The sequence below is a fragment of the Daktulosphaira vitifoliae genome, unplaced genomic scaffold (genome assembly GCF_025091365.1).
Source record: "Daktulosphaira vitifoliae isolate Bord-2020 unplaced genomic scaffold, ASM2509136v1 Scaffold_4, whole genome shotgun sequence".
Classification (NCBI taxonomy): Eukaryota; Metazoa; Arthropoda; class Insecta; order Hemiptera; family Phylloxeridae; genus Daktulosphaira; species Daktulosphaira vitifoliae.
The window spans coordinates 5,102,915-5,122,853 of NW_026099575.1; the positions used below are offsets into that span (position 1 = coordinate 5,102,915).

The 19,939-nt window shown below is 27.1% G+C and overlaps 1 protein-coding gene and 1 long non-coding RNA gene across 9 annotated transcripts in view; one reads left to right on the forward strand and one right to left on the reverse strand.

The window, feature by feature from the left end:
- Positions 1 to 19,939, reverse strand: part of LOC126906136 (disintegrin and metalloproteinase domain-containing protein 11) — a 178,265-nt gene that overhangs the window by 145,109 nt on the left and 13,217 nt on the right. The gene's annotated exons all lie outside the window — the stretch shown is intronic.
- On the forward strand, positions 11,343 to 17,258 carry LOC126906137 (uncharacterized). The gene is made up of 4 exons (XR_007704192.1): positions 11,343 to 11,505; positions 12,747 to 13,122; positions 13,196 to 13,445; positions 14,122 to 17,258. It is a non-coding gene; the product is annotated as an uncharacterized LOC126906137 (long non-coding RNA).

Here is a 19,939-nt window from a genome sequence, read left to right on the forward strand (position 1 = left end):
AAACAAATGCTTAAAGTAAAGATAATTTGATCTTCCTTTTGTCCCTTTAATAGTTTTAGGAATATGCAACCATTTCAATTTAATTTAAAGAATAAAAAGTTTTCGATTTTGTTTGCAATTAAAATTTATTTCCACAAAAAAAACGTTTAACATTAGATTGTCGCAATTCTTTTTAATACTAAAAACAAATGTTATCTTCCATAATCATTTCCGTAACTATGTGGGCTGGTTTTTACTGAATATTTGCTTAGTTAAGTCAGGCGAGATAGAGTATTAATAAATTCTTAATTATCGAGGTGTACAAATTAAACATGTTCGGAGATTTCCTTGATACTGACGATTGGATTTTTAATTAAATAATCTTCATTGCCTTGTGTTTGCATGGGATACATTGACGCCATGGCAATTGCTGTCGTTTCTGTAGTGTCAATGCTGCTGGAAATAGCTTGATGAGGAGTGAATGTGGCAGAGGAGGATTGGATAAGCAAAGGTGGTGAGTTGTCGCCATGGGATAGTCGATAAAATGCGGCGATAACGGTGCAGGTCACGCAATCCGAGCATGAACTCCTCTTTGATTATACTTTTCACGGCACCTTCCCCATCGCTTTGCGTTTTACTACGACATCTTGGTTCTTCCTTTTTTCCCTGTCTGATTCTACAACCAGATTTTAAAATACTTATATCCGTTTTTTATTTCAGATTCTGTGTCTCAAAACAAAATTTAAAAAAAAAACAGATGATTCCAGGTAAAATTTCAAAATGACTCAAAAATTTTATTTATTTAACATCTCAAGTTTATTAGGTTATCACATTGTTTTTAATAATTATAGTAGTTGAAAAATAGTTTAAAGAACAATTAATTTAACTATAATTTTTAAGTTATTTTTTACTTTAAAGTCTAACTTGAAATATTTATTAACAACACAAGAGAAAATTTTATAAAACGTTTCATTATACAAAATAAAAATAACTAAAATAATATTGTGCAACCATAAAAATAATAAACGGAAAATTTTCCATTTTATTCTTACCAATAAACTTTGATAAATTTGTCCACCACTGAAATTTAAAACAAATTAACATGAATACTATATAATATCTAACCAAGTATAAAAGTTATAAATTTCAGAATAAAATCTTGAAATTTTGAATTGATTTTTATCAAAGAATTGCTCTGGTTGATAAACTCATAATATAACTTTTAGATGAGAGTATAGTTTGAACATTTATGCGGCTGACGCGATGAAAAGTGAAGTAGCAACGATCCCCAGAGATTTGAAGTTAACACAACCTAAGTTGATCATCTTTTTCAAAGGAAATTTACAGTGGTTTTCATTTCCGAAACATTTATTCTTCACATTAATTCTCAATTCTGGTTTATTCAGTTAAAACTTTGAATTTTAAAATACGGTTAAATAGTGCAAACAATTATCATACAAAATTATCAGTGCAAGAAAAACGAAATAAATAATGATGTTTTAAGTTATTATTATAATAAATAAATCACATTGAAAAAGTCCAATCAGTAAACATCATTAATCTTAACCATTTCTATTCATGAAGGTAATCCTATCGTTGACACTCAACATGTAATCATAAAACATAACATGTAAATTATAAAATCTTTTTATGACAGTAAAACTACAAGTTAAATGGATCGCTCAATTTCTTTCTTCTACTAACTGGACAAATATTGAGCTTTATAGCGCTGAAATATATTATAGAAATGTTTAATATGAGTTGACCAACGAAGATTGTCATTTAAGTTTAATTAGAGTTGTTATATTTATCAACCAGGTCATGGCGTTAAAATGTTAAACTAAGAAAACTCAACAAAATGATATCAGATGTTGTTATAAAAGAAATTATAGTGGTTCACTTCTGATGAAGTGAGTGAGGTTTAATTAAAAACAAACGTCTAGCTTCTCGCGTATATTAATCAGACTTCAACAAACATTAAAATACCCGAAAAGAGGATTTTCGACTCTGCTAGCACTTCTCAAGACAAGTGTAGGAACAAAAACTATATAATCTATTTGAAAACTTGTTTATTTCGAAGAACGAATCCAGCTGTGTTATAATATTGCTTATTTGTATTCACTGAAAAAGTAACTTTTACAATATCGTTGAAATGTTCAATGCCAGTTCGTTTTTGACGTCAAAAACTCCGTCCAAATTTTCCGGGACCATAAAAGGTATTCAAAAGTAATTTTATGTACATAAAAAATAAAAATAACTCGAACAATAAAGTTCTCCAAAGTCTGTTTTGTATGTAAGTATACTTTCAATGTGCAAAAACACCCACACACTCACACGCGGAAACAATAAACGTAAAACACTTTTGTACCTTTGCACAGCTGTAAAACATTCGAAATTAACAAAATCGTTTTGTTCCATTGGTGTTTATGTAAGATAATATATTTTGTACATAAGAGTATTTTTGCAGTGAGTAGTGAATAGTTATCCTTGAGTACACTACGTGTTTGAACGTCTAAAAGGCTCTTAAGAAAGCATATAAATACCTCTTTACTCAGGGCGGAGTACATTCACTAGGAATAAGATAGTCAAAAATAGTGGCGCCAAGAATTTCCGGAATGCAATTTTATTGCTTTCAATATATGTACTTGTAATTTGTAAACGCTTTTTGTTTTCCAAAACATAAAAGGTCAATAAATGACACATGCAGAAATAACATGAACATTAGTTTCATTTTTCGACAACGTTAATACGATTGATCGCAGAGGGTATTCTTTACAAGTACACGACGACACGGTGACGTTACCGTGAAGATCATTTCTATGTAGATGAAATTGATCAGATGATTTTTTTACATCAAACACAATTGTATGTATACCACACCTCAATACAATAACGGTACGAGACAACGAGAACAGATATACGGTGTTTAAATTACGTCAATATTAATTTTCATTGGACGTACAAATACATACAACGAACATCCATTTGACAGTCGTGTTGTAAAGTGCATATTATGTAAATACTTATGTCACAGAACTGCAGACATTTGAGTTACAGGTGCGTTTTTAAACGCTTGCGTTCCATATCAGTCATGTTGATCTAAAATACACATTGTATAAATATAGTGATATCAGCCTTTGTATTGCAGTTGGTACTGGTTCGGTTAAAATAAGAGAACCGGCGATGTTACATGATTGCGTATTACCGTATAGACATCATTAACAGAGTGCAATTGAATTACATATGGCGAACGGCGTCACCCAATAACACATAGCCCCGGGCCTCGTTATACCCGACGAAACCATTACCCAGACACCCCTTCGTCGGCTTTTACACTCATCTCTGCCCACAAAAGCGCATACTTCGAGTATGGTATGTGAATGAAAAAGCACACATGCACATACACTCTAGTTGTATCATACGGTCGTTTGCATAATAATAATAATGTTCTTCTGAAGCATTCCACGATATAGGTACGATGTACTCATTTTAAATACACTGTTTATTTACAAAAAAAGTTTTTGTTTTTCGTTGTCGTTATTGCATTAGTTGGTGAACAGTTGGCAACTTAAAAACCACTGAAATTTCGATATTTTGAAAGTGGTTTAATTTTGACTTAAGTTTAATTTTTCAATACAACGATGCATTTGTAATATTTAACAAAATTATTTGTTGATTAAAACGTTTAGGAAATAATAACTGTAAACTTAATTTATTAGACATTGCGACCAAAAATGCTTATAAGATATGCCAGATAAAAACAATATAAACGACATCAGATTAATACTTAACACTTTTATAGCATAGGAAAACAGCCATTTTCTTCTTTATATTTTTATATGATTTCTATAAGGAATTTTGACGCTAATTCCGAATCTAACTTTAGATTTTTTCTAACGCGTCTAGTTTTTGAGATATTAACTTTACTGTTTAATAATTAAGTGATAATAACATTAGAAAAACGATATAAAATATGTACAATTTTTTTTACTTTACTAAAATGATTTCATGTTTAAGAAGAGTTGTATAAAATTTGAGACTTGTTATGATACATTGACCTCTAATTACAATTCTTATCGATGTAATAAACTATGACAACTATTTTCAAGTAAAAATTGTCATACTGTTACATATGGACAATATCATCAATATTATTTGTTTGCAATTATCTATATTATTTTAAAACTTTCATGTAAATAATAATAATATAAATCGAGCACAGATACGTCAATATTTTAATGAAATAATTAATCATTGTCCATAATAGTATATTAATTTTTAAGGTAACATGTAATAAATAATATAATCAATTTAATGAAGAGATAACAATAGCGTTTCTGACACTTCTTGCATATGTATATAGCTATAAAAATTAACAAAATAGGAATATTAAAGGGACTAAAAAAGGCTTAAACATGGAACAGTATACTCCCGTGGCTCATTCTTCCTTGATCTATGCATACCTTCAGTTCTATCAATATTCACGCAGTTCATTGATCTCAATTGTTTAATTCATGTGCGAGAAGTGAACACTCACGTTCAAGTTTATTTCAAGTAAACAAGACGACTTTATTCATTTTCTAAACATTCACCGGGAATATCAAGGTAGATATGAATTAATTAAATTAATAAGGTTTACGAATTTATTTCTTTAAAGTCCATGGTTAAAGTAGGAACAAAAAAGATTAAGTGATCACTAAAAAATCACTGTGTCTTTCTATTACCTATTCACTATTCTCATACACCATACACTTATTCCTCCTCGCAAATCAGAGGACATCTAATATTTTATTGGATGTTTATGTTTCAATTAATTTTATTTCAGTAACATAATAGTATCAGACAAAAATAAATGAAAGGATATATAAATTTCAACTACATAGTTTCTAATTAAATTTATATGTGCATGATTTTATTTCTAATAATACATAAGCCATCAATTTCCAAAATAACCTTTATACTGTTGTTTATATATACATAAACTAACACAAGGGACCAACTAAAATATGTCTCCCTTCAAAAACCTAGATGTGTAAAGATTTTCATTATATTAATATACTTATATCTATTGGGGGATTTGCTTTTAGATAACACATTATACGGGTAAAAATTAATAAAACTTCTAGATATAATAATTGGAACAATTTATAGTCTTGCTTACTTTGGGAATATTTTTCTGCGTCATACTTTATAAGTAAATTCCAACAAAAACAAAAATCTGAAGATACAATGAAACTAATTTTAATTAAGTTTATACTTGAGTAAATTCGCAGCCTATTAGTTATGGAATAAAATAGTTACATAACAATATTTTATTGCTAATCTCGTTATTCATTCTGGAAAAATTAAAGGGCGTAGTATTAAAGAGTTTTATATTTAAAAGAAAGTTTCTTTAAACAGCACGATAATATTATTTTATAAAAAATATATTTTAATTAAATTATTATCTGCATTAAAAATAATAATTTTATAAATAATATTGATTTTAAAATAAAGTTTTAAATTATCTTTTAAGACGCATTTTCCAAATTTGGTGATGAATTAACAAATAATAATTGAAACCTAGTACATAATAAATTTATTTAGAACTTTATATTGTAAAGAAAAAACTATAAACTAAGTTTAATATTTATTAACTCTTCAAATAAATTCCTTAATAAATTTGCCATATCGACTTATTCATCACTTAATTTTTTCTTATCGCAACTGTTTTAATATATAAGAGTATTTGTTGAACTATAACTCATGAAACATCATTAAACATTTAAAACATAAAACAATTTTTTCTTTCAAAAGGTAATCGTTGCCTATGTTTTATAATTAAAGTAAATACATTTTATCTTATCTCTTTTATTTTCCACATAAAATTTTATCAACTTTAGATTTTTAAATGGAAATATATGTGTTATATAAAAATAACTGTTCGTAAACATCTTTTGAACCAATATTTTAAATGTAATTAATACTTAAATATAAAGACTAATGATGAAGAGCATGTCTTTTTATTTTTATTTCTATGTATTTATGAACCCAACCCGTCTAGAATAAAGATGTCAGTACTGGTTCCAAAGTTTTAAACTACCTATTATTTTCTTAATAAGATAATTTTTCATTATATAAGCTAGGTCAATATTTTCATTTCAAAAAATAATTTTGAATCCCTTATAAGTCATAAGGGATGATATTAAATAAAGTAAAAATCCGAGAATTATAAATAATTAATTAAAAGAAACCAGTAAATTTTTTTTTAATGTTGTCTTTCTTTTGTGAGTAATTTATTGGCTTTGGTTAAACGTATCAACCTGTATTTTTAAAGATATTCATGAGACACAATTAAACCACCACCCTATATTGTGCTATGTCAAAATGTGTTTAGATAATTTAATTAATTTTAACCAAAATAAATTAATCTTATTTCTCTACGACTTCACAAAATCTATTGTTAAGCAGTAAGGCTATTATAAAATTAATTGTAGATGTAACATCGATCAACAAAATTAACCTATTATTTAACCAATTTTTTACCAGTGTCAACATTTCCAAAGCGTAAAGTAGTTTTTTACTGGTATAATTATTTCAAAAAAATTGTTTAAGGCAACAATTTCTAATTTTAACTCTAATACGTTCATTTAATACTATAAGAATGCTCATTTTTATATCAATTGTAATAAGTGTTAAAAATAAAATATCTATTACTGATGAGTTAATTAAAAAAAAATCTTACTTGTACATCATTTGATATATTATGTTATATTATGATATTTTATTAGATTGAATATACAACCATATACTTCAATTACTCACCTGAAAAAAAATATTTTTTTATTACACTATTTAATTATTTGATCACAGCAAACACAAGCATATTTAATGAAATTTTATCTACATTATTTTAAGTAATTACACTTATTAGTATCATATTTTTTTTTTTTTGACGTAATTTTCATAGAACTTTTATATAAACGTATAAGTTCGGAGGAAATGCATAACTGAATAACTTACTATTTCAAGAAATTTTTTTTACACATAAAATTGAATACATGATTTGTTGAGGGGCTATATAAAAAAACAGTTCAATAGAAAATAAATAATTATTTTAATAATACTCTAATAGTACCTATTAGAGTATTAACGTACTCAACAGAAATAAATAAAAGGAAAAGAAAAAAATGTATACCAATAGCTTCTGATCTACACGTCAGGAGTAAAACATAATAGTCTTATGCTTATAGCATACATTGACGTTAAAGTTTAAAATTTATATATAAAAATAACTGTAGTTTTGAAAATGATACAAAACTTTAAAGAAACTGTAGGTAAATGAAATATAGCGATGTACATCGGGTGTTATACATAATAAAAGAATACCAATCAAGGCTATAGAGGTAAAGGTTTTGTAACATAATTTTAATCCATCAAATACACATGGTTTATAATATAACTGAAGAATAAATAATGAAATGAAATGTAGGGTATTTAGAAGGATGTACACACAAAGAAAATACGATGAAGGTTATAATAGCTTAAGAATCGATATACAAACAATGAAATAAAGTGCTGAATAGTTCAAAGCGATTTAAACAAGTCGAAAAACGAAATAAATTGCGGTTACGTAGTGATAAATGCAGAGGCAAGGAGACGTAAAAGAAAGATAAAATAATCCTATAAGAGTAATTAAAACTTTACATAAACATTGCGGTAGATACTTAGATAGTTTATCGATTAATAGCTTAAGTGATTGCTACCAGTATATTATGCGTTTTAAAAAGTTATATTATTTATTATCACATAAAAATGTACAAAGACAACGAGCTATAGTATTATTGAGAACAAAATCATATAACAAAATGATAAATAATTTTTACATTTTTTCTATCTTTATTATTATATAAGATTATATAAATAGTTGGTTCATTATATAAAAATAATAATATTTTTATTGTAGTAAATATTTAAGTGAAAATTAGAAACTAGTTCACTCAATAAGAAATTCAAACAATTATATTTATTTTGTTTCTTATCCAGATTAGCAATATCGTTTGAACATTTCGGATTCGAACTTTTGATTTATCGACTTACTACTTCCAAAGAAGAATCTGCCGATTACTCAGAAAATAGTTGTTATGTTTTAAGGGTTCGACTTAAGCTTCAATATATCTTTGCTGTGGCACGTGTCAAATTCATCATCTCTTTCAATAGTTATAAATTATAATTATATTTCATACGCTTTATATTTATTTTTTCCATGAAAAATGTGTGAATCAAAATTTTAATTACTAGCATTATTGTTATTAATTAAATTTATAAACTTGTATCATGTTTTATGTAAAATAATTAACTGCTGATGTTCCTAATTAAATCATGTTTCACCACATAATTTTTCGGTCTTACTAGAACTTAAATCAATTATTTTGAAGAACTATTAATTAATCATTATTTACCCGTCATAATTAATTATGAGAATAAACCACTATTGATGATGTTTTTTTATTATAAGTGTTACAGCGAGTCTGTAATCTCAAATAATATTTAATAATTAAAAGTTATGAATGTAATTACTGAAAATGATGTACGCCATCTATATAATTTACATCAAACATTAATGTTCATGATTATACTGTTTAAAAATAATTCATAAACGTTAACAGCCTAACTTAACTGGTTGTTACTTGATCAATTTATCTAAAAGAATAGCAACAATAAAACGCTTATTTTGAATATTTACAGATAAATTTGTAATTATTCTAAATAATACAATAATTCATGATAGCATTAATTCATTTAAATAAAAACTCTACTAACCATTACCTGACAAAATAGTGACTATATGTATTTTAACGCCATCATTTTCCTCAATTACTTATCGTTTTTTAAATTTATTTAATACAAATTTGAATACTAAAATAATTTAAAATTAATAAACGCTATATTTTTGTCTCAATATAGAGTGTCTCCTTAATTACGCCTTTACGAAATATTTTAAAAAATATAAAAACTGATCATTTTTTCTTTTGCAACAATAATAATGTTGAACTATTCTATGAGAAAATTTTAATTTTTACTACCATCCTTTATTCCTCGAACTATAAACTATATGGTTTTTAATATTATTATTTTACCTATCAGGATTGATTAAATAAGATAAAACAATTTTAAAGGAAATTTTTTATATTTTTTCAAATTTCAGTGAGTTCAGGTTCTTTTAAGTTTAATATGAAAAAATAAGCATTTTTTTTTATATGAGACGCGAATGCTTTACATCTATAATGTACCTATGCTCTTACAGCCGTCCATTGTAATGCTAAGAACCAGGAGCACTTATCGATTTATAAATAAAATGATTATTTTTTCATCTCCATTAAACTCAAAAGACTCTTAACTCACTTAAAATTTAATAAAAAAAAAAAATTATTTATTCGATCAAACTTAAAGATAAAAAAAATAGGGTTAAAAACGAAAATTGATAATAGTTTAAGAACTAAGGGAAGCTAATAGAAATTTAATTTTTCTCATAGAGTAGCTCGATAATGAGTCATTATAGTTTTAGAAATAAAAATAAAATGATTAGATCATATTCATAGTTATATTACATAAAATTTTAGATATAATCTTGTTTTGGTAACAGCACTTTTAAATAATGAGTTCACAACAATTATACTTAAGTTTATAAAATTAATGATAGGACTATTTTACCTTATTATACATCTAGTTAAGTAAATTATTTTATTTAATTATTTTTAAAGAAGAATAGAAAATTTGATGAAACAAAAGATTTTTCTTAGATATAACAAAAGTCATACTGGTGATATTAAAAAATAATAATAATAAAAAACAACTATTCTGGATTATATTTTATCATTTTATCCCCTATTTTATCAAATAGAAAATTTAGATTTTCATTTACTAATCTTAAAATAGAAGTACAAAACAAAGTTTACTGCAAATCGATTTAATCAAGTTGAACTCAATAAAATAAACTTGAAATTAAATTTTATTTGAAAAATGAACATCCAAAGTAACTTGAGAAGACATGTCTCAAAAGGATATAAAATAGCTTTATTTTTAAAATTATAAAAGAGTAGCATAAAGAAACTCGGTGGAATTTAGATATAATATTTTGTTAGAATTCTGATGAAATTATAAGTTTTAATTTTAAGATTTTATACTATTTAATCACTCATTATCAGAAAGCTGAATGGTATAACTAGTTATCCCTATAATTTAGGTAATGATCTTTATTTACTTAATATAAGAACCAAAAAAAAGTTATCAAAAATTGTTTGTCGTTCTTTTTTTCAGAAAATAAACTAAATATTTCTGTTTAAAAAAGTACACAAAATATTTTAAAGAAAGATTAATTTATAATAATTTCATCAGTTCAATATAATAAAACTTCATTTTATACAAGCAAGACCAAGTATTAAATAATAGTTAATCTATGGTAAAATATCATTGGCAATTAAAAATAATTGAAATATGCAGTAAAGAAGAGAAGTTAAAAATTTAGAAAACTTTTTGAATACCAAACAAATCTAGAAAAATATTTTATTCTTTTAGGTTAAATGAATAATATCTTTTTAGGATATCACTTAGGTACTAAGTGCAATAATAAAATTTTAAAAGAATTTAAGACATTTTTTTTTTTAAACAAAAAAATAAAGTATAATTATAAAAATTCTATCGAAATTCTTTATTCTTATGAGCCAAAAGTTCCAAATTTAAGTAAAGTGTAATTTCTAAAATAATCATCTTAATATATTTGAAAATAAGTTTTTCTCAAAAAAATATTATACCTGAAAAAATAAATACTATATTTCAGAAAAGCATAGAAATTGTTTTATCTCGTACGAACTTGGTCACGACAATAATAAAAAAGTACATACGTTTAATTTGATTTGCTTATTGATTTTATGTATAGGTATGGGGATTTTAAATTTAGTTTTTTCATGAAAAAGAAACTTAATAAATCAAAACATGTCCAAAATTTAATCGAGTAGGCAACTATATTGAATGAATAACGTGACTTTGTAGAAAACGAGGGATTGAGAAGAGTTAGATAAATTCGTATAAAACGTTGAGTTACATATTATTATACATGTATGTATGCTGTAAACGTATCATGAAGGTGAGACGGACCTGACAAGCGCAAAAGAATCAAGGCGATTCCGGGCAATTTCCTGAAACCAACATCACCTACCACCGCCATTGCTGGTAGATAATGAAAACAAACATTACAAACGCAATAATAATATTCATTAAACGAAAATGGCTTCCGATTGCGATTGCCGATCACGTTTTTCTCGATACGCAGACGACCCGGATATATTATACATTTTTATTCAACGCACAGCTAAAATTATCTCTGACTAGTCTATAATAATCCCTGTTCGTCAAATATAATGTATAGTTGTCCAAGATTTAGGTTCGGACATGATAATCAAACAAATTACAACTAGTGACGAGAACTTTTCAAATTTTTTTACAACTCCGAAAAACAAAAATACAACAATACAAATTCTTTGAAAAGTAAGGAAAAGCTTTCGTAAAAATTAATTACTTATGATAAAATACTCGTTTAATCGAGAACTTTAAATATCAATTATTTTCATGCTAAACTAACTTTAATGAATCTTATTATTAAGCTCTCTATTTTTTTTACGTTAACTCCTAGACATCTTTTAATACCTACCTAGATAGATATGTTTTTTTCAATTATATTAAGATTCAATTAAAATATAACGCCATCGGGAGATTTAGGACACTGATTCTCGGGAGACAGTTTTCAATGTTGTAGAAAATGAAAAAAAAGAAAAAGTATAACGTATTGATTTTTATATCACCGCCTGAACAGTCATTGCCGCCGGCGCGAAATTGCTGTCGTTAAAAATAATTGTTTGGCTGGGTTCACCTACGTTAAGTCCTGTAATAACCACAGGTGTCGACTCGTACCACAATACACACACTAAATAGAAAAAGGGACAAAAAATTATAAAACTCATTAAAACCCAATCAATTAGTAATGTTTTTCTCGTTAGTCCGTTACCGAGATTAAGGCCTGAAAGGTACTATAAACCACCACAGGTCCAGCTGTGTTGAGTACATAAATCCTATTTTAATTGGGTGGGTTGTAACAACAACAACTTCTTAAAAACTTACAACAAACAGTTGAAATATAGGTAGATACAGTCAAGGAGCCATGTGGTTGTAATAACCTTTCGGACGTTGTTAAGTCGAATTTTAGCGGACATTCTCATCGGTACTTTTAATTGTTTAACTTAAAAATATCTAAAGTCCTATTATTACTACCATGTAATATTTGTACATATGCGTAAACAAATGTATTTAAATCTGCAACGCTGACTTCGCTGTTTAGATAATTTACATTTTTGTTTTTAATCATAAAAATATTATTGTACTGGTCAAACAATCATCCCATACCGATGTCGCTCTCAAAACGGCGCACTATCTCTTCCGAGTGTAATAAATCGAAACTTCTCTCTAGTCCGCCGGACCCTAAAGTCTGGTCTTCTACCAGTCCTCTTACTGAGGGCGCCCATGGCTTTATATTTCCTTGGCTACGGTTCAACTTTACAGCGTTAATTTGGCTCTGAGTTTTCGTTCGTGTTTCAAATGATTTGCAGCGGCCACGCTGTTTTTCATGCACCCCATGCTGTTTTCTAGTTTACGGGCATTTTTCACCCCCGCTGTCCAACCCACCTCATTTTCAGTGTTTGTCGATGAATAAAAAATTCAGTTTATTTTTTTAGTCTATCACGGGAAGAGCACAATCTACCGCTTTCATGCCACAATGCATCAGTGTCAAGCGCAGATAGTATGAACACAAAAAAGAAAAAAATCCATGTAACAATAAGCAACTGTGATCGCATCAACAAACCCTAGTGACGAAACGACGCGACTTGGTGTCATTTTCGACAACTGTATACTTTTTAGCATCACAATAAAACGGGTTTACTAAAAGGAATCTAGAGAAAACGCAAACTTCGATTAAGTATGACAGTTTAACTATAAGCCAAGACCAATATGGTTATATCAACTGGATCAATTAAATTTTAAAATCGATCCTCTTTATTTCTTCTTAAGCTTCAGCTGAAAAAATACTTATTGCAAATAGTTAGTTTCCGGGTAATGAATTTACTGTTTTTTCATTTAACTATGCAATGAAAGGCATTACGTTAAATTATTCTTTTTATTTCAGAGATATATTTAAATTAAGAACTGTTGCGTTTAGTTGTAAAATTCTATTCTCAACTAGGAAGCTTTAAAAACTTCTTAGATTGCAAGTTACAAGTAAAACATTGCACGCATGACTTCAGGAAATAATATACAACCTCCAAAAAATCAACCTTAATCGATTATAAAGGTAAAAATTTGATATTGCAGAAGACAAAGTTCAAAGAAAAACTTTCTTTTAATCCTGCCACGGACGTTGCATAACAATTACAAGGGTAATTTAAAACTCACGAGAACCAGACATTTTTTTTTTAACAAAAATTATATCACATAAAAACATTGAGTACATTAAAGTGTAATAATTTAAAGACTAACGATTGTTATATAATGCATTACAATATCAGCATACGTAATCTATTTTGAAAAAGTAAAAAAAAAAATAAGATGCTGAAGTTTTTTTCATATATGAATAGCATTTAATTCCACCGTTTTTTTTTCTTTTTAATTAATCACGAAATTTAATAAAAATATTAAAATTATTTTACAAAAAAAAAAACAAATCATAACAGAATATGAAGCAAAATACCAAAAAAAAAAAGATTCCACTCAAAGCAATATTCGTCAATATTTTTTGAGAGCTATAAGTGGATTTAAAAGTCAAGAACTAAAAATGCTATCAAGTGTCAATCTCCCCTCGAAGTAAAGAGACTTAAATATTTATTGTAATCTTAAGATCATCTTTTTTAAATTACCTAAATACTTGTTTTAAAAAATATCAAATCGTTAATTTATTATTTAAAAATGGTAAATAAAAAACCAAATCCACATGGCAAAAGTTAACGCGTTTGAAATAACTTGTTTTTGACAAATTGATATATTCACTACAATCCAACAATATAAAATACATAACATTCATACACTTCATGTAATACAAATTTATATTCTGCGTAGGATAACTAATTTGAACAACTTGACGCAAAAGTAACATCATGAATAGGGCCGACTGATTAATTCATTAATTTCTATTCAAACTGAAAATACCGAATCAATCGAATAAGCTGGCCGAGTTCACGTTAAAGAAAGCTGAATTCACTTTTACTCCAACTGGACGTTTGCAGTACAGCCAACGGATCATTTAATTAGAATGAAACGCATTGAGTATTGAACTTTTCGTACACTCACCTCGGACATTCAATAACATGCTTTCGATTGACAAAAATATTCCGAGAGCTGCATTAATCCGTCGTCTGAAAGACTGTTTGGCAAACAAATCAATACGCAATAGAAAAAAAACCAATTTAACCGTGTTTCCTCGCGAAATACCGTTTTTTTCGTTCCTCCCTGCGGTTTCTCTTCTCTTTCCATTTTTCTCCTCTATTACTTGCCGACAATATTCTCTCACTCTCTTTATCTCTATCTCAGCTCGTAGGAAATGAACGACAAAAATACTACGCCCCGAACCGCAAGTAGTTCTTTTCAATTCAGTGAGGTCGTATTAGATCGCTCAAAGAGGCACTTGACGATATTTTTCTCCCACGCGCACATACTATTTTACTCAAGATTTAAAGATGTTGCAAAACTTCCCGCAGCACTTAAACTATTGGATAGTTCAGTGGTTATACACGAGTTACAATCTACCAAATCTCGTTTATTTTATTTTATTTATGTGTATTTTTTTTCCTTAGATTTTTGTAACGGACCTATATTCTTATTGTGTATACGCGTGGAAAATGTGGACGGTTATTACTACATAAACAGACCGTTAGGTCCGGCGGTAAATAACGGGTTAAAGAACAACCATCACACTCTCTCTGGGTAGCGTTATATATAAATAATAAGGCTGAATGGGTAGGAGGGCAAAACATGTCGTAAATAACGCCTTAAAAGCCTCCTCCTTGGTGCAAACGGTTTCTCCGCATCCCCTAGAAAACTCCTCGCCGTTCTATACGTCACCGAGCGCGCAGATTCATTGTAAAAAGGTCGCACCTGAGCACAAAGCTCTACAAGCTGGCATTTCGTTTTCATAAATTATTCACCTAGCTAAGGCGTTTTTTTCCTTCGAAAAATTTATGTATTTTGGCTTTTCTTCGACCAACTATTTCTTTTGCCTATGAAACATTAACCAAAACTGTTTGATTTACCGAAATCTAAAGAATAACTTATTTCTACAGAAAAAAATTACATATTAATATTAAAACCTTTGTAAATGTATGATAACATTCCAAAGCTCACTGTCTAACCAAAAAGTTATAATATATATATATATATATATATATATTCTAAAAACATTTAAAACTTTAATGGGTTATATTGAAGAGGTACTTGCAAAATTTAAGATCTATATCTCAAGTTTAAACCACTACACACGGGATTCAAATTTGATTTTGATAGTCATTTTATAAAACTCAAAACTGAACTTTTCCAAATACTTTATTTTACTTAAACCTATAATTGAAATTTTTTATGGCTGATAGTAAATTTTATAAGGGTTATATATATATTAAAATAATTTTGGTTGAGTCGACAGCGTATTGTGACGGCGTTTAAGATTTTCTTATTATGAATAATTTGTAATATGTTTGTGTGCTTTATCTGTGTCATAAATGCTACAATGACGAACAGGTTGACAGGTGTCAAATTGTGTGTTCTTCACTCTCCGCCCTTTCTAATTCACCATTGCACTGAACGCCACATAAGTATCACTGTCTATTACATTGTTCAGTGTAGATCAATAATTTTGTTATCTTAGTTTCTGTAATTTCCGACTAATTTTAACCCCTTTAAAAGGTTAGAGACTCCTAGACGCCTCTGTTATAACCGATTCGATAAGCCGGTTGTCGGAGAATAGCCAAATTAAACTGGTTATGTTTATTTATTTATAGCGAATTTTTGTTGTTGTGTGCGCTAAAACGTTTTTGTGAAGTACAATTTATTTTTGTGAATGTCCGATACCATGTAAATTTTTTTATAATTATGGCGTCGGCTGTACATGTCTCAAGTTTCTTAGCTCTTCGGGGCTGGTAAAGTATTTTATTGAGCCAAATTATTTTTTATATCATTTCTAGTGCACCATACCATATGCACGTGTTACGGGGTTTTTTTGTTTTGGTGCCCCTATTATTTTTTCGGTCTTTCAACATGACAGACATGATATAAGACCAACTGTCATGGATAGGTATTTTATAGAAATTTCAGATATCCAATAGTGAGAGATGCGTTCTAAAACCATTCCTCCGTTTTACTCATTATTTATTTATTATTGGTGGTGAATATTCTACAATATAATATGAATACGTTCTTTAACCCGTAGTGTCTTACATGTAATGATTGAAGTATAAAAAAATAGTTCGTCAACTTGGGGCATACGGTCGGCTAGAATTGCGGTTACCATGTTTAATGCTATTCGATAATGATCGGAGGCGTTCATTGCATTTATATCGTAAAAAGTTGTTGGTGTAAATTTTTTTTTGTTTATGACTTATGTTTGTTTTTATTTTATTCTCTGTTCCCTTTGATTTACTGACGAGCTTTTTGACCATTCGGTTTTTTGCCTCGTATTAAGTTAAACTTTTTTTTAATAAATTTCCTTTAAATTAAATTAATAACAAACTCATTTTCTTACGTATTCTATCTTCAACAGACAGAAGGTAAGGATAACGGTCTTTTGTTTGAGATCATCCCATCTAAACATGGTAAAGTGACTATTTAGTCACGAGATTTTGTCGTACATCAACTGTCAACGTCTCAACGATCATTTGATACAAAATTATGTAATTAAGTCTATAATTTTGTTTTCTTTAAATTTTTATTTAGATAAGGTTAATAATAATAATTTTTTTTTATGATTTGTAATATAATGTAATACTTAAAGTTTCTTTTTTTTTGTTTGAATTTGTAAATTAAATTGGTTTTGTTGTTTAATTTTAATTATTAGACTTATTTATGGACTTTATGATATTATTAAATGTCTTTATTATGAAAATAAAATCCGGGTACCGAAACATATGTAACTGATAAGTAAAAAAAAATTGAGTTGTACACTAATAATGAATAAAATACGATAAACATAAAATATATATTTTTTTCAATGAGCAATTAATTACATAAATATCTGATTTTGACTAATTAGCAATTATCTCAAAAACTAGAATCGATCTGAAAATTCTAAATCCAGATTAGGAATCGACCATTAAATTCTATTTAAAATCTTATAATGTGTTATAAGTCTGATATTTCTAATTTTGTTTTATGCAGTGTTATTAATCGACTACAAATTATTTTTTAATTTTTTATTGATTTAAAAAATATAAATATCATTATTATAAATTAATATGCTTCATTTTTTTTTCAAAATGTATTTAAATTATCATTATTGAAAATGAAATGCCTAATTTTATATATTTACATTTTTTAGATTTTTATATTATACAGCAGAACTTTTAAAACGAGAGGTCGATGTAAATACTGCACAAAATCTATAATAATACGCAAACTTAATGTTTTTAATAAATCATGAGATTACAAATAAAAAATAGGTAGGTACATAATAAACAACAATTAACAAAACCAATAAAACAACACACTGCGCATCGATGAATAACAATAAAAAAGATTATGGTATTAAACACGAAGAGTCATAAATTTCCATTATTGCGTCTTTTTGCATTAGCACAACGAATAAAATAATGTTTGCCATACTAGTTGTTTTGCATCGATCAGTAGTAAAAGCATTAAAAATATTTCTCGTGATAAATAATTAAATAAAAAAAAACACATCATAATAAAATTAATACCTTCTCAGCTTCGCATCGAAGATAAAATAGTTGAACTGGATAACGATTCTAAAACACGGGAAAATGGCAATTTTCACTTTTTATAACTATAATAAGTGCATTTTGCACTAACAACAGTTACGAAAATTTACAGATGTAATTTACTCCAAATTTTGTAAATAGAAACAAATAATGTATTTTTACTATATTGTCATATTTTATTCTGTATGTTCAAAAAAATTTTAATTATAATATCATTAAATTAAGTGGATATAAGTATAAATTTTATATAAAAATGCTCCTTGAAATGGTCAATGAGATTATTTTGTCTAAAATTGTTAGCATTTTTTCGAAACCCCTTGTCATTTGGAAATTTGTTCATAAAAATATCAATAAAGCAATAATTACTGACTTATAAAAATATTAGACAACCCCAGTTCTTGTATTTTACAGTACTAAGATTGATTTAAATAGAATCTAGTTCAAAATATATCAACATTTTCCCATATCTATTTTATTTTTTTATAAATAGCACCCTTAAAATCAATAACAATGTAACACTATTATTTTTTTTATATGTATATAATTATATATCTTTTAAAATGATTATGATCATTACATTTTCATCAATAAATTAAATTGATCAATAGTTTTATAAATTTTAGCAATACATTGCAAATGTATTTCTTTTATTTTTACTAGTATGTACTTGGTTATATGTATAACAGTCAAATTACAGCAAATCTTTATTAAAAATACTTTTCACTAACCACCTGGTATTACTCATATGTATCTAATTACACGCATCTTAAGAAATGTAATCAAACCAATTGTTAACCTTTGAAAAGAACGTTAATCGATTATTCTTTAACCGTTTTTAATGCAATTTTAAAGAAAATACATATTATCCAAATTTACATTAAATGACTTGACCAACACGATGAGTTTGACAATTAACTAATTCTTATCATTATTAAATAATTAAACTTGCCAAAAGGTCGTAAAATAAAATTATCCGTGATTTCATAAATTTCTAAATAAGACATATAAGGCAAAATGTGATATTTATAGTCTACATACAAATTAGGTTGAATACAGACGAATGATCAAAGATATTATTATAACACATGGCTTGAAAACAAAATATTACATACAAAGTGGCGATTTTATTTTAGAATTTATCTGAAATTTATATATGACTTCTTGTAGTAAGGGACAAAAACTTATACAGTTTTCCTTTTAAATTCATACCTTACACTTTGTAATAAAAAATAATTACGAAACAGTTTTTTTAAATCAATCACTATACACTTAGGCCATTAGATTAGTAAAAATTAAAATTCACGATGTCAGCTATTAATTTGAATATAAAATATTTTATTTAAATTTATCGTGAACATCAGGTACTTAAAAATACCATAAAAATATATTTTACATTTTGCACGTTACATATTTAAAAACTTATTTTTAAATAGATTCCTTGGGTTAGTTTAACATTTTGAGCTATTGCATTATAAAAAATGTATATCTCATATTTAATAGATAATTTTAATCTATAATGTCCCTAGTAGCATGTAGAAATTTTTTAATTAATTAACCCGAGTTCCACACCACGATAACCAAAAAACAGAGTATCTCGAGTGTTTAAATTTAAGTGACAAGTATCTTCTTTTATTATGCTCTAAAATACATAAAAACAATCACAAATTATTTATTAGTTCTTTATGACTAAGGGTAAGAATCCATAAAATCTTACTCCACTACCATAATAAAGTAAATCTTAATAATAAGTATTGTTTTTCAAATAAATAAACTATTATTATACTTACTAAAGACAATAAATCTAAATTATAAACAATTATAAACCAACAGTGTTGTGTTAAGAACTGATCATTGTGTGGTAGGCCCAAGATAAGGAATACAAAATAACTGATATAACATCAGTTTCTAAAAGTAATAAATCATCTAACAACAAACATTTCAGCATCCAAGAAAAG